The 12,129-nt window shown below is 37.7% G+C and overlaps 1 protein-coding gene and 1 long non-coding RNA gene across 2 annotated transcripts in view; one reads left to right on the top strand and one right to left on the bottom strand.

Moving 5' to 3' along the window:
- LOC134660964 (uncharacterized) overlaps positions 1-12,129 on the top strand; it is a 383,074-nt gene that overhangs the window by 474 nt on the left and 370,471 nt on the right. The gene's annotated exons all lie outside the window — the stretch shown is intronic.
- Positions 1-12,129, bottom strand: part of LOC134660936 (disco-interacting protein 2) — a 125,415-nt gene that overhangs the window by 31,016 nt on the left and 82,270 nt on the right. The gene's annotated exons all lie outside the window — the stretch shown is intronic.

The raw sequence follows: 12,129 nt of genomic DNA, 5'->3' as shown, positions 1-12,129 counted from the left end.
GGGTAGCGTTCGCTCGCACAAACGCATTCCAATTCAAGAATTAAATCGAAACGAGATATCTCTCGACCAAGATTTTCTTCAAGAACATCTTGTTTTCATACATTTTGTTCATGGTTAAATACGCTTTCTCGCTTGACGCGTTTTTGCGTTGTCCCTTCAGTATCTTCTTAAGCGGGTTATATAATTATATAGATTTTCATTTCATTTCATATTACATATTGTAGAGCCTATGGGGAAAGAGAAGAGTCGTGGAACGTATGGGGCCCAATACATTCCACGACTCTTCTCTTTCCAAACAGACTCTATTAATTAAATCAGAGTGAGGCTCGTATAATATTCTATCAAAAGAGCCTTTGCCTTTGGTTTATTTAAGATGTTAAAATCTCAAGCAAAAAAGCCCGAAGCGTAATCTACTTTGGCAAATTAATATGTAGTTTCAGTTCACTTGCAGCCTCGCAGCACTAAGATCAAAGAGTAAAGTAAGTACGAGTTTTAAATGCTCTAAGTTACGAATACTAATGGGTTAATATCTATCGTCAGTCGAGTCAAAGCCAGCTTGCCAACGCAGTTTGTCGATTATCGCCTGTATACCGGCTGTCAACAGGACTCCGGGCGTTTGTGACACCTTTGAGTCAAACGACTGGTGCCGATTGGTCTCAAACGGCAAATACTGGGCTATTTACCGAGCGAAAAAGGCAAACGATGGGTGGAAATAGTGCTGAATGGAGCATTCTAAATTCAAGTTCTATTCTGTAAGTGGGCCAATTTTTATATCGATGTCGATCTCGTCAATTCGATAATTCCATGACATAATAGTAACTCAGAGGAAGATTTATTAGGACATACGGTGAAATTGCGCTTATTATACAGAGGGAACTATCTATTATACTCTGCCAAGCAACATCCGTCAGCAGAAAAGAGCGGCAAATTAAAAAAAAATGCACAAAGGGTGGTCGTTCCATAGAGACTTTGAATTTCGCGCCTTTTTCTACTGACAAACTTGTTTGACCGGCTATATCTACCAAATTTTATCGAAATCGGACGAAAAAATATTCATAAAATACCTAAATAAATTACTGTTCATAAATTACGTCATCTATTTTTGACGATTTCTGACACCCCCCTAAAATCATCCAAAAAGCATGCTTCCAATGGCCCCGTTTCCTCCTACGTCATGCTACCATCATCCGATGTCCAGACCCCCCCCCCCTCCTCCAATTTGAAATAACGTAATTTATGAATAGCACCCTAATATGGTATCTATCTAGCAATCAAGTAATATTAATAAAATATTCTTGATATACTTGGTCAAGCAGATCTTGTCAGTAGAAAAAGGCGGCAAATTTGAAGAATGTAGGCGCGAAGTTATACTTTTTTTACTGACAAGATTTGCTTGACCAGCTATAGAAGACATTCAACGAACTCCTCTATTGGAATTTCCAAAGGAAGGGCTTAGCCATGGACCTAGAATATTACGGACGGACTGTCACCTAAGACAAACTGTGACACTGCAATGGCGGACGGTTTGAATGTGTGCGTGTAGACGAGTGTTACCATGTAACACAAATTCTCCCCTAATGGTGAAACAATTATTTTTAATATCGTCCTTGTTTTCAAATAAAAAAATTAGGACAGTTTTACGTTAGACAATAAAAAAGGTGTGTACGTATCTGATTTTATAGGTCTTGAAAATGCGCAATATTGCACAATTACTTTGTGCAAACATTATTTTCAATACCTAATGAATAATGATAGCATCGTAATGAAATCAGTTCGTCATGTTTTTTTAATTTATACATTTAACTTGAAACATAATATGGTTTTCAACAAAAGAAATATAATACATAACAAACAAACGTTAACTATCAAACATGCATGTAAGCGTCTAATCTCCTTAGTATCGGGAAATTACCATACCAACCTAGTTTGAAATGCACAATCAATAATTTAACCATTTACCTAAATGATCTCTTAATACATAATGATTTAATAAGAAGGGTATCAATTACCCTACTTTCGGGAAATTACCCTATTCATGTTCCTGGTCACACTCCTGTTTTGCAGTTTGATAATTTATAAACAACAAATTATCGTGATTTTACGTACTAATTGATAAACTTAACTATGAAAAGTTATTCCGTGACTTTTTTTCTTTCGATCGGTACAATTCTAGCAGGATTTAACTACGCGTGCCGCGATATTTTATATTTTTCTTCGACATGTTTACTTCAATGACGTTTCGATTCGTCTGACGGCAAACTGGTGGATGTGGGCTGTCAATGTGTGTGTGTCACGCGTAAATACTATGAAACTGGTGGATGTTGGAATCACAGTTGTGTTGTAAGCGAAACTCTGTCCGTAATATTATAGGTTCATGGGCTTAGCGCTATTTTCAGAAATCATATTTGGGAATAGTAGAAAGAGCGCCAATAGTCCGAGGCCGAAATGATGCCTTTCACCCGAGTTAAACACTCTAATTTTCATTTCGAATACGAGGAAAATAATATGACAGTATAAATTTATATACTGTTTCTCGTTTCCATTAATAATTTAGGTAAAATAATCGTTATTTATGGAATAGGGAGTTAAAAATCAGAATGGAAATTGTATAACACATCTCGTATAACAAATCTTACCCGGAAAGTTAAAGGCTCTGGTGCAGAAACGTATCACTTTCTGCACACCTTTTAGAACAATGACCACCTTTCAGAGTATGAGAAATGAAAAATCTATAGGTAGTCATTTAAAAAAAATGCTAGTAAAAGGGACATTGAACTTAGAATTGAGATTTATTAATCATTTTAAGTAATTATAAAGTCACAGTTTTTATGACCACACTTAAATGTAAAGTCTATTTATTTTTGCATAAGCTCAACACGCAAATAGAAAGCTTCCTCATGATTCTCATGAACAAGTTGTACCGGTTATAAGCTGTGTCCTCCAATGATTGGAAAGATCTGTAAAAACTACGTAGGTACCTAGTAAAAAACAGTAGAAAAACGGAAACCTAAAATGAAAATGACAAAAGGAATGAAAGAAGACCCAACCGGAAGAAAACCTAGCACCCGAAACAAAAAAAAAACAAAATGCACCAATGACATCACACCTCCATGGCGTTAGGTTCTTTATGTGACTCACCGGAGTGGTACCGACTCTCGTTGCGCGTCAGCCGGCGATTGGTCCTGCCCGGCGGGGAGCGGAGCGCGTGTGCTCTAACTGCCCGATAAAGAACCCAAAAACACGTACCATCAAAATTAGCTGGCCACTTTAAGGTCAATTTATGCAATAACCACTTTAAGGTCAATTTATGCAATAAGGCGTAGCTTACCCATTTAATTATTGAATTGGACACTTCACGTTACAGATATTCACGTTACAAAATTTGGAAGCGAAATTGAAAAAAAAGAATGTAAAACTTCGTATTTATGTACAATAAAAAGTCACCTAGCCAATGTTAACAATAAAATAAAAGAGGAATACAGTTTTACCGACGTGCAACTTTTTTTTATTCATCAGTTTTGGTGATGGTTACGGCTTGGGCAGATGGTAATTAAAACGTTTTATCATTTTCGATTCCAAATTCCTCAGTGAAAAAATCTGTAGCGGAATATATGTGACATGACCTAGAAAGATGACGAATCTTAAAAGTAGAACAAGTGTAAAAGAAAAATGAAAATGGTGCGTTGCACCAGCACGCTTCCGTGACCACATTTCTCGGCACTCCAATATTGGTCCTTATGTGAAAAACTGACGTATAGTTTTTTTTTTTTTAACCGTTATGGCCTGGATGCGTTGACGTATAGTCTAGCTAGGTGTTTTTTGGATTGTGAACTATAGCTGGTCAACCAAATCCTGTCAGTAAAAAAAAGGCGCGAAATTCAAATTTTCTATGGGACGATATCCGTTCGCGCCTACATTTTTCAAATTTGCCGCCTTTTTCTACTGTCAAGATCTGGTTGACCAAGTATATGTAGGTACCTAACTGGAGAATTTAAAATAGACGCCCTGCTTATTACCTTGCAGACACAGCGACATCGATACCGATTCCTACTTTAGATAAGTATATATTTTCAACAACAGCCGAATCTAGAGTGTCATCAGCAATTAAATTACCTATAAGTATGTAATTATTGTTATTTATTGAGGTAGTTTTTACACGACTGCCAAGAAAAGAAGTGTATAGTTTTCAGGGTTCATGTTTGTATGTGGGGGGTATGTAGGGTAATTATGCTTGTTTGTTTGTTTGTTTCTTTGTTCCACCGTAAAAGCTAAATGCTCGATATTTAACCAGTTTATAAGTACAGCGAATATAAACTTGAAAATTTCAAGTTACTTATTTAATAAGTAATATCTGGGTGACCGAGCTTCGCTCGGAAAACATATAATAACTAGGAAATGCGCGGTTTCCTAGAGATAAGACCTAGCTAGATCGATTTTTCGCCCCCGAAAACCCCCATATAGCAAATTTCATCGAAATCGTTAGAGCCGTTTCTGAGATCGCCGAAATATATAAATAAATAAATAAATATATAAATAAACAAGAATTGCTCGTTTAAAGGTATTAGATAGATTTAGACTTGATGCCCGTATAATATATTAAATAAACGAGCTTTTTTGGTAAAAACGCGCAGAAAAACTAGCAAAGCGTGGGCTTTTTATGGTTGCTATTTTTTAAATATTGTTTTCAGACATACTTTTGTATTCATTTACTGCAAGGTCAGACGAAAACTAGGTAGTCATACAAGCAGCAAAAAATCAAGAGCAAAACGCGGTCTTGCTAAGTCTTTATCACTGTCTTTATATATTAATTATAGTTGGTCAAACCAATTTGTCAGTAAATAAGAACCAAAAAAACTGATCTAAGACACATTTCGTCAGAATAAATTATAGCCTGTTTTTTTTCGGACGAAAACGGACTTTTGGTCAGAATTTTCTGTTCCAAAAACATTTTCTTCACAACTCAAGGTAAGTTAGGTTCCTTAGGTATAGCTGGTCAACCAAATCTTGTCAGTAAAAAAAGGCGCGAAATTCAAATTTTCTATGGGACGACATCCCTTCGCGCCTTCATTTTTCAAATTTGCCGCCTTTTTCTACTGTCAAGATCTGGTTGACCAAGTATAGCTTCAGATGCCCGAAGGGCAAGCGAAGCGGGGCTCCGTCTGGTTAAGTTGTGAAGGAAATGTTTAAATTGTTCGATCCACTGGTGGAGCATATTAAGAGATGCAAATATCACAGGATAATTCCAAATCATCCACATTAAAGTTAAGTTTCTTTCAGTCCAAAGAGTGTATTTCCGATTTCGTCCGAAAAAAAAAACAGGCTATAATTTATCCTGCCGAAAAAGGAATCTGGCGAATGTGTCTTAGATAAAAAAAACTATATATGATTCTAAGTATGATTCTTCCTGTCTATGTTTGAAATGAGACAGTCCTTTGACAAACTATATTATGAATGGTCCATTGGTTATGATTATGATATTTATATGGCAATATTGTCATAAAAAGAGATTTTAGCGTTAAAAAAAAGCTTTGCCGCGTTTTGGAGAATCTCCAAAGGCAGAGAGTAATTTTCGTCTAACAAAATAATTAATTTATTAATTTCAGGTAGTCTCCACGTGATTTACAAAACGTCTAATCTATATGTTTCCGCTTAGTAGAATTATTGGAATTGAGCAGTAGGTGTATGTGGTAGATTTCCGCCCGGAGTCGGGCAGTTACGGTGGATAATAACTAACCTAGAAGGTTGATTGCGTGAATTTACAGTACGAACCCGGCCGGAGTAGCAAGAATTCTATCTTATTTAGCAAAACTCTGTTTCCATTCGAATCTCCTAGTCTAAGAATTCGTTTTTAAAATGCCCAGTGTTCTTGATAAATAAATGTTTGTACACGAGTATTAAGTAGTACGATTACCTTACCATATGTTTATTTATTTATGCATTGCAATAAGTTCCACGCAGTTTTTATGCAACGAGTTTCTATACAAAAGCACACTTGTAGCTTCTGCGGTAAAATATACAGGACCCGCTGCACGTTACAGAATCATGTGCTTCTAGAGCATACCGACACGGTAAAGAGCAAGTGTGACAAATGCGACAAAATGTATCCGTCGCGGCTAAGTCTAGAGAAGCACGAGCGATACATGCATTTGAGGCACCGATGTCCCGTGTGCTACAAGACGTTTGAAGACCCTCAGTCGCTGTCGAGACACAGTGAGGTGTGCAAAATGGTGAAGATAGCGTGTAACGTTTGTGGGAATTTTTACGCTTCGCTGGTGTCTTTAAGGAACCATGTGAAGTACATGCACCCCTCGAAGACGGGCCACTGGTGCACGCTCTGTCGCCGGGAGTTCGTCAGTGAAGCGAATTTAATCAATCACAGGTTACTAATCACGACGGTTTTAAACACTAACGTACATAAGTTTACGTTCCGCACTCTTCAGTATCAGCACGCACTAATTCTCTTCTATTACGTTTTATCGTATCTTATTCTAACTTGCGAAAACTAGCGTTTGCAATAGACAAATATTTGGAAGTGCTCGCGGGTCCGCCCTCATTAGCATTACAGTACAGTCATTACCCCTTTATTAAATCCCAAAAATAAAGTAAGCTATGCCCATGTCCAAATATAGTATTTCCACCAGGGATGTTGCGAATATCCGCATCCGCATCCGCATAACATCGATGCGGATTTAATGCGGATGCGGATGTGGAACAGGTCGGTACAGGAACGTCTTAGCATCGGCGTAAGTGCTAGACTGCTAGGTAATTTAGTCATTAACCAAAAAAACCTATTAGAAATGAGCAGTCAAGCGTGAGTGGGACTTAATGTACGGAACCCCTGGGACTGGGCTCACACTTGGCCGCTTTTTTGAAATAAAAATGACTAAAATGAAATATTTGACTTTTTTTATGGTACTATCTTGACATCCGCATTGGCATCCGCATCCGCGGATGTCAAAAAATCGGCATCCGCAACATCCCTGATTTCCACCATGAAAAATGAACATCATATTCATATTCATATTCATATTCGTATATTCATAATAATTCATATTACATCATTTATGAGCACTTTTGACAGTTTTAATTTAGCCTTCTATGTACTACTATCTTCGCTTAGTTAAAGATCGTAGGCGACTTGTGTTAGGTCCAATATTAATGAAAATGTTCAAATTGCGCGCAGAAACACGGTGCACCCCGCCGGCGCGACGGACTGCAGCTGCGGGCAGCAGTTCCCGTCCCTGGCGCGGCTTCGAAGCCACGTGCTGTACAAGCACTCGCCCGTCAGCCACAAGTGCGGGCACTGTCATAAGGCGTTCGCCACTGAAACTAGGCTGAAGGGTCACCTAGCGCGCTTACATTAGATGACGACACAGACAAGACATCCTCCAGACTGAGCATAGTAGCACTACCCCCTCTGCCACAAATATAAGGTAGTTTTACTCCATTTTCGAGTCAAAGTCTTTGTGTGACGTCCGTGTCTTTGAACGGACCAATCACGGCACGGGACTCGCTCACCTCGTCCCCTGCACCCCAGTATTTTTGGCAGCATCGGTTTCATGAAATAATTGCTCTAAACTCGTTGTAGAGGATTCCTAGTCTATGGATGACGATTACTGTAACACTGCCTAAATATCCAGTATTTTCTGGTGCATTTAAGTTTGCGTGTAAAATATATGTAGATGTAAAATTTACTCTCAATGTAAAGTCTCACAACACAATTCAATTCTCACTTATCAATATCTATTTTATTTTCGACTTAGCCGAAATAATCTAATTCTAGCATTTCACGTATTGTTTTAATTACTAACACGTATGGATTAGGTGGGTGCATTTGTGTACATGAGCATCGATCGACGTTATCTGATAGGATCCTTTACATTTGATGATTGGTCGGGATTCATTTAACAAACTATTATCCTGAGGCGCATTGTTAGCTTGCATCAGGGTCTCTGTGCAAACTACCCCACCATGTACATATCACGACCTAATATAGGTAGGTATATACATATGTAGGTACTAATATTGCAATATCACTTACGGTAGCTACGAGCTTTAATGTTTGTTACATTTATTTTGATTCCCATTGTCATATTAGTTCAATGATATTAAATAAATGAATTTGTAGTAAGAAATATTGATTTTAATCTAAATTAACAATGCGTTGCTACTATACTGCTACCCGCGACGTTTTTATGCGCTCATGGCATCGTGTTAAAATTATAAAATAAACTTTCCGGTTTTTGCAATGTAAAAAAGTAGGTACAGGTAGCAACGAAATATATTAAAATTCAAGAAGAAGAGTCTTTCCGTTCTTTGCAATGTAAAAGTACAGGTAGCAACGAATGGTTTTAGTATCTCAATACTGTTTTATTTACCAAACACAGTATTTCCCAGTTATGTCCGCTCGTATATTCATAAATGCAACAAAGATTTCCCTAGAGAATATACCATGTGTTCCTGTAGCAATCACTGCCCAGTCATAGCGAATGGATTCAGAAGGCATTTGTGGTTGCATTTCTGTCACGAAATACAACAGACTTTGCAGTAACTGCTGCCAAAATAAAAGATTTTTCGTAGGAAATGTCAAAAATGTGTTTTGATGGTCATACTGAGCAAAGTTTCTCATGAGACCACCGAATTCTCAAAAAATTACACCCAGCCCTTACGTTTCGTCTTTTTCGGGCCCTCAAGGTGTCCTTTAGATTTCTTTGCGATTTTGTGATAAGTTTCATGGGGAAATTTATTTCATATGACCATCTTATAACATTTTTGACATTCGGGACCGCCGATATTGGATATGACTAATTTTCACACCACGGGCTTTGTTCAAGATTCAACCATTTTAATGATTCCTGCATTGGAATCCAGCCAGAAAAAGACCGAAGCGAAATCGTGCAATCCGAAACTCAGGTGAATTGCCAAAGGCAGTGTGATCCGATTTTACGGTACTGGGTACAATTAGGAATTCCGGTACAGGTGATATTGACGAGGTAAATCCGTGCTAGTTAACGAATTCGTTAGTAAATAGTGAGTGCGGAGTAGTAATACTTTATTCGAAAATTTCGAAAGATCTTTCAACATGCAATCCGTGGAAGTCTAGGCGCCTTCCGCCATTCGGTCTCAGGCACTTTTAGGGCTTACCTTTTTTTAACCCTTTAACCGCCGGAGTCTGATATATAAGACATTACATATCCAGCTCATTTCGCCACAGTCTGATAAATAAGACAAAGATCTGATTTGGTTTGTACAGCACATTTATAACTCCCGTAACTATGCCAACCTTACTCTGCGTGGTACAATTACTGTCGGTGGCGACCCGGCGACACGAGCACGCTCGATCAAAAATTGCTGGCGGTTAAAAGGTTAATATATTACACACATTACACAATTTTAGTCTATTTTTTTAAAACATCAAGTTAAATAATACCTACTTTTTTATGTCTGTTAATACTATGTACCTATACCTACTTCTTCTTAAGAGTCACCTTTCCATTTCCGCGTAAGTACCTATTTAATAAATAGTAACACTTTGTTATTGTTTGTAAATTGTTATCAATAAACATCTACGGTATAAGACGGCCTTTTTAATTTACTTTTTTACATTGGCCAATAAAAATAAACGATGTTCTAGGAATAGGACTGTATTAAAAACAAAAGTGAATCAGATTTGTTAGTCATAATTCATAAAGCTCTGCACAGTGAATTATATTAATTAACTATATTAAGTAATAATTAATGGTTAATTGTATAATATTTAATCCGCGTATAATACTCTTAAGTATTTAAGACTAGAATTTAAGTGCAGAAAACTCCATGGCCAGAGCACACCAGCTGCGACATACGCGTATAGTAGTACATAGACATACTCGTACGCATGCGCGCACACGTAATGCAACCGGTGCGGTGTGCCGTCTCTCATATGGATCTCTATATTACAACGCGCACGTGCACGTCTATATACACGCATCCGGTGTGTAAAGGCTGTTAGTCAATCACACAAGTTTATTTCTCGCCGTTGTTTTTTTTAAAGGAACTTCCGCTTGTTTTATTAGTTACAAGCATAACAAGCACTATACAACTATACCTACTTATCCCCGATGTTTTTAAGATACCGAAATACATTGACCGCTTCTTTGCCATTATATACAATACTTAACAACCTACTGTACCACTTTCCCTTAATGCAAACTCATATGATAACTTTGTCCAAATGAACTTCAATTAATACGCGATTGCGTCACATAACCTCCGACAATTCGAAATTCATATTCAATTTCTACTTACTCTTCCATGCAAATACGAGTAATGACCCATATACGCATTTCCATAAATTACAAATTTCACTGTATCTCACAAGCTTTCAAGCTGCAATGCATAGTTTTGCAAACTCCTATTAAAATCAAGTATCCATTACATATGTTTCGTTATTACAAGCTGGAAGGTTGAAATTGCAATAGCATGGCAATTAGTAATGTATGAATGAATGTACGAGTATGTGAAATGTTGCAGTGATTATCGCTAGCGGTTAATTAAAAGGGAGGACTATAAATGTCCACGTCAATCACAATCGAGTAAATGATGAAGAACGGTAGTATTTTATATTGTGTTACAAAAGGTCTATTTTTAACCCTTTAGGCGCCAAGAACCCTTAACCTTTTGGACGCCAATGACCGATATATCCGCACCGTAGGTTCAACGCCAAAGACCGATTAATCGGTCACAGACCACAGAGCAACATAGACCTACGTGCATATTCATAAAGTTCAATTTCAGTTTTGACACTTCGGAGACGTGGCGTCAGCGTGACAGCTTTTGTGTTTGACACGGCGTCGAAAAAGTTAAGGCAGTCGTGAGTTATCGTGTCCCATAGCCACATTTAGGGCGTAAAATGTTCACAATAAAGTTTTATATTTGTTAGCTCGTACCGACAATATTGGCGTGATATGATATGATATGATAATTGGCGATCAAAAGTTAAGAAATTGTTATATTATTTGTAAGTAGTACAAACAGCTATGATCTATGATAAATAACTTGCAGCGGGTAATACCTAATATTACTGAATCGCGATTAGAAAGGGATTGAGATAGCTGTCAATCCATATTGATTTTGACGTAAGTGTATGGAAATCTGTTATTTCTAATCCCTTTCTGATCGCGATTCAGTAATAAAAGAAACCTGTGATTGTAATAATAAATTGTAATATTTATTGTATTTTTATTAAAGCTTTTATATTTTTGGAATTAAATCACCAAGAACGGTAACTGTAATTGAAAAATTAAATACAATATGTATAGTTAAGAAAGCTAATGCTTAATAATGGTCGTTTAGGTAGTTTTTTTTTCGGTTCTCGAACAAATGAGTAATCGGTAAACGGAAACCGGCGATATTGACATACATGAGACATGAGACAGGAGGAATTAAGGGTTGTCTGTTTAAAACATTTTATTTTACTACATTTATTTTGGTAAATTTGATACCAATCTTCATGCTCATCAGCCCTCGTCGAAGGGCCGTCTCCGCCCCTTGCATATGTATTTATGTGAGCGTGATGTCCTGAGATTGTCATCAAACCAGTATCAATATTAATTACAAATCTGCCATGACCAAATATATCTCCAGCGGTTGTAGCATGGTCGCATTTTTATCGCCTGTCGCCATGTCTGTCACGTTCTAACAAGTGCGAAAGTGACAGGCGATAAAAATGCCATGCCATGCTACCGCCGCAGCTCATTTAAATAAAACGACATTAAAGTAGAGGAAGTTGCGCAGGAAGGATCGGAGGGTAAAGTGGTTTTGAAGGAATTCTTCGTAGTGGGTGGGACTGGACGGGTACGCCGGCTCCGGGGACGCTGAAAACAATATAAAGGTCAAACTTGGAAAAAGACATGCGGGATACGGAGACGGAAAAACAAAAGCTGTCTCTCTCTTCTAGAATGTGAAGGGTACTACAGAATTATTACAATGGTTCCTATCATTGACTTATATCTAAGGACTGGCCTTACGGGCAATAATAATGGGACATGAATGGGGCCAGTACATCGGTGTGACACCGCTACAACGCGATTGGTTGATGAGTTCGCATCATGCGCGCGATTGATTAGTCGCAACTAGTTGCGTTAGACT

The sequence above is a fragment of the Cydia amplana genome, chromosome Z (assembly GCF_948474715.1).
Source record: "Cydia amplana chromosome Z, ilCydAmpl1.1, whole genome shotgun sequence".
Lineage (NCBI taxonomy): Eukaryota > Metazoa > Arthropoda > Insecta > Lepidoptera > Tortricidae > Cydia > Cydia amplana.
Note: the sequence above shows the minus strand (reverse complement) of the source record. Positions and strands in the feature narration are given on the sequence as shown.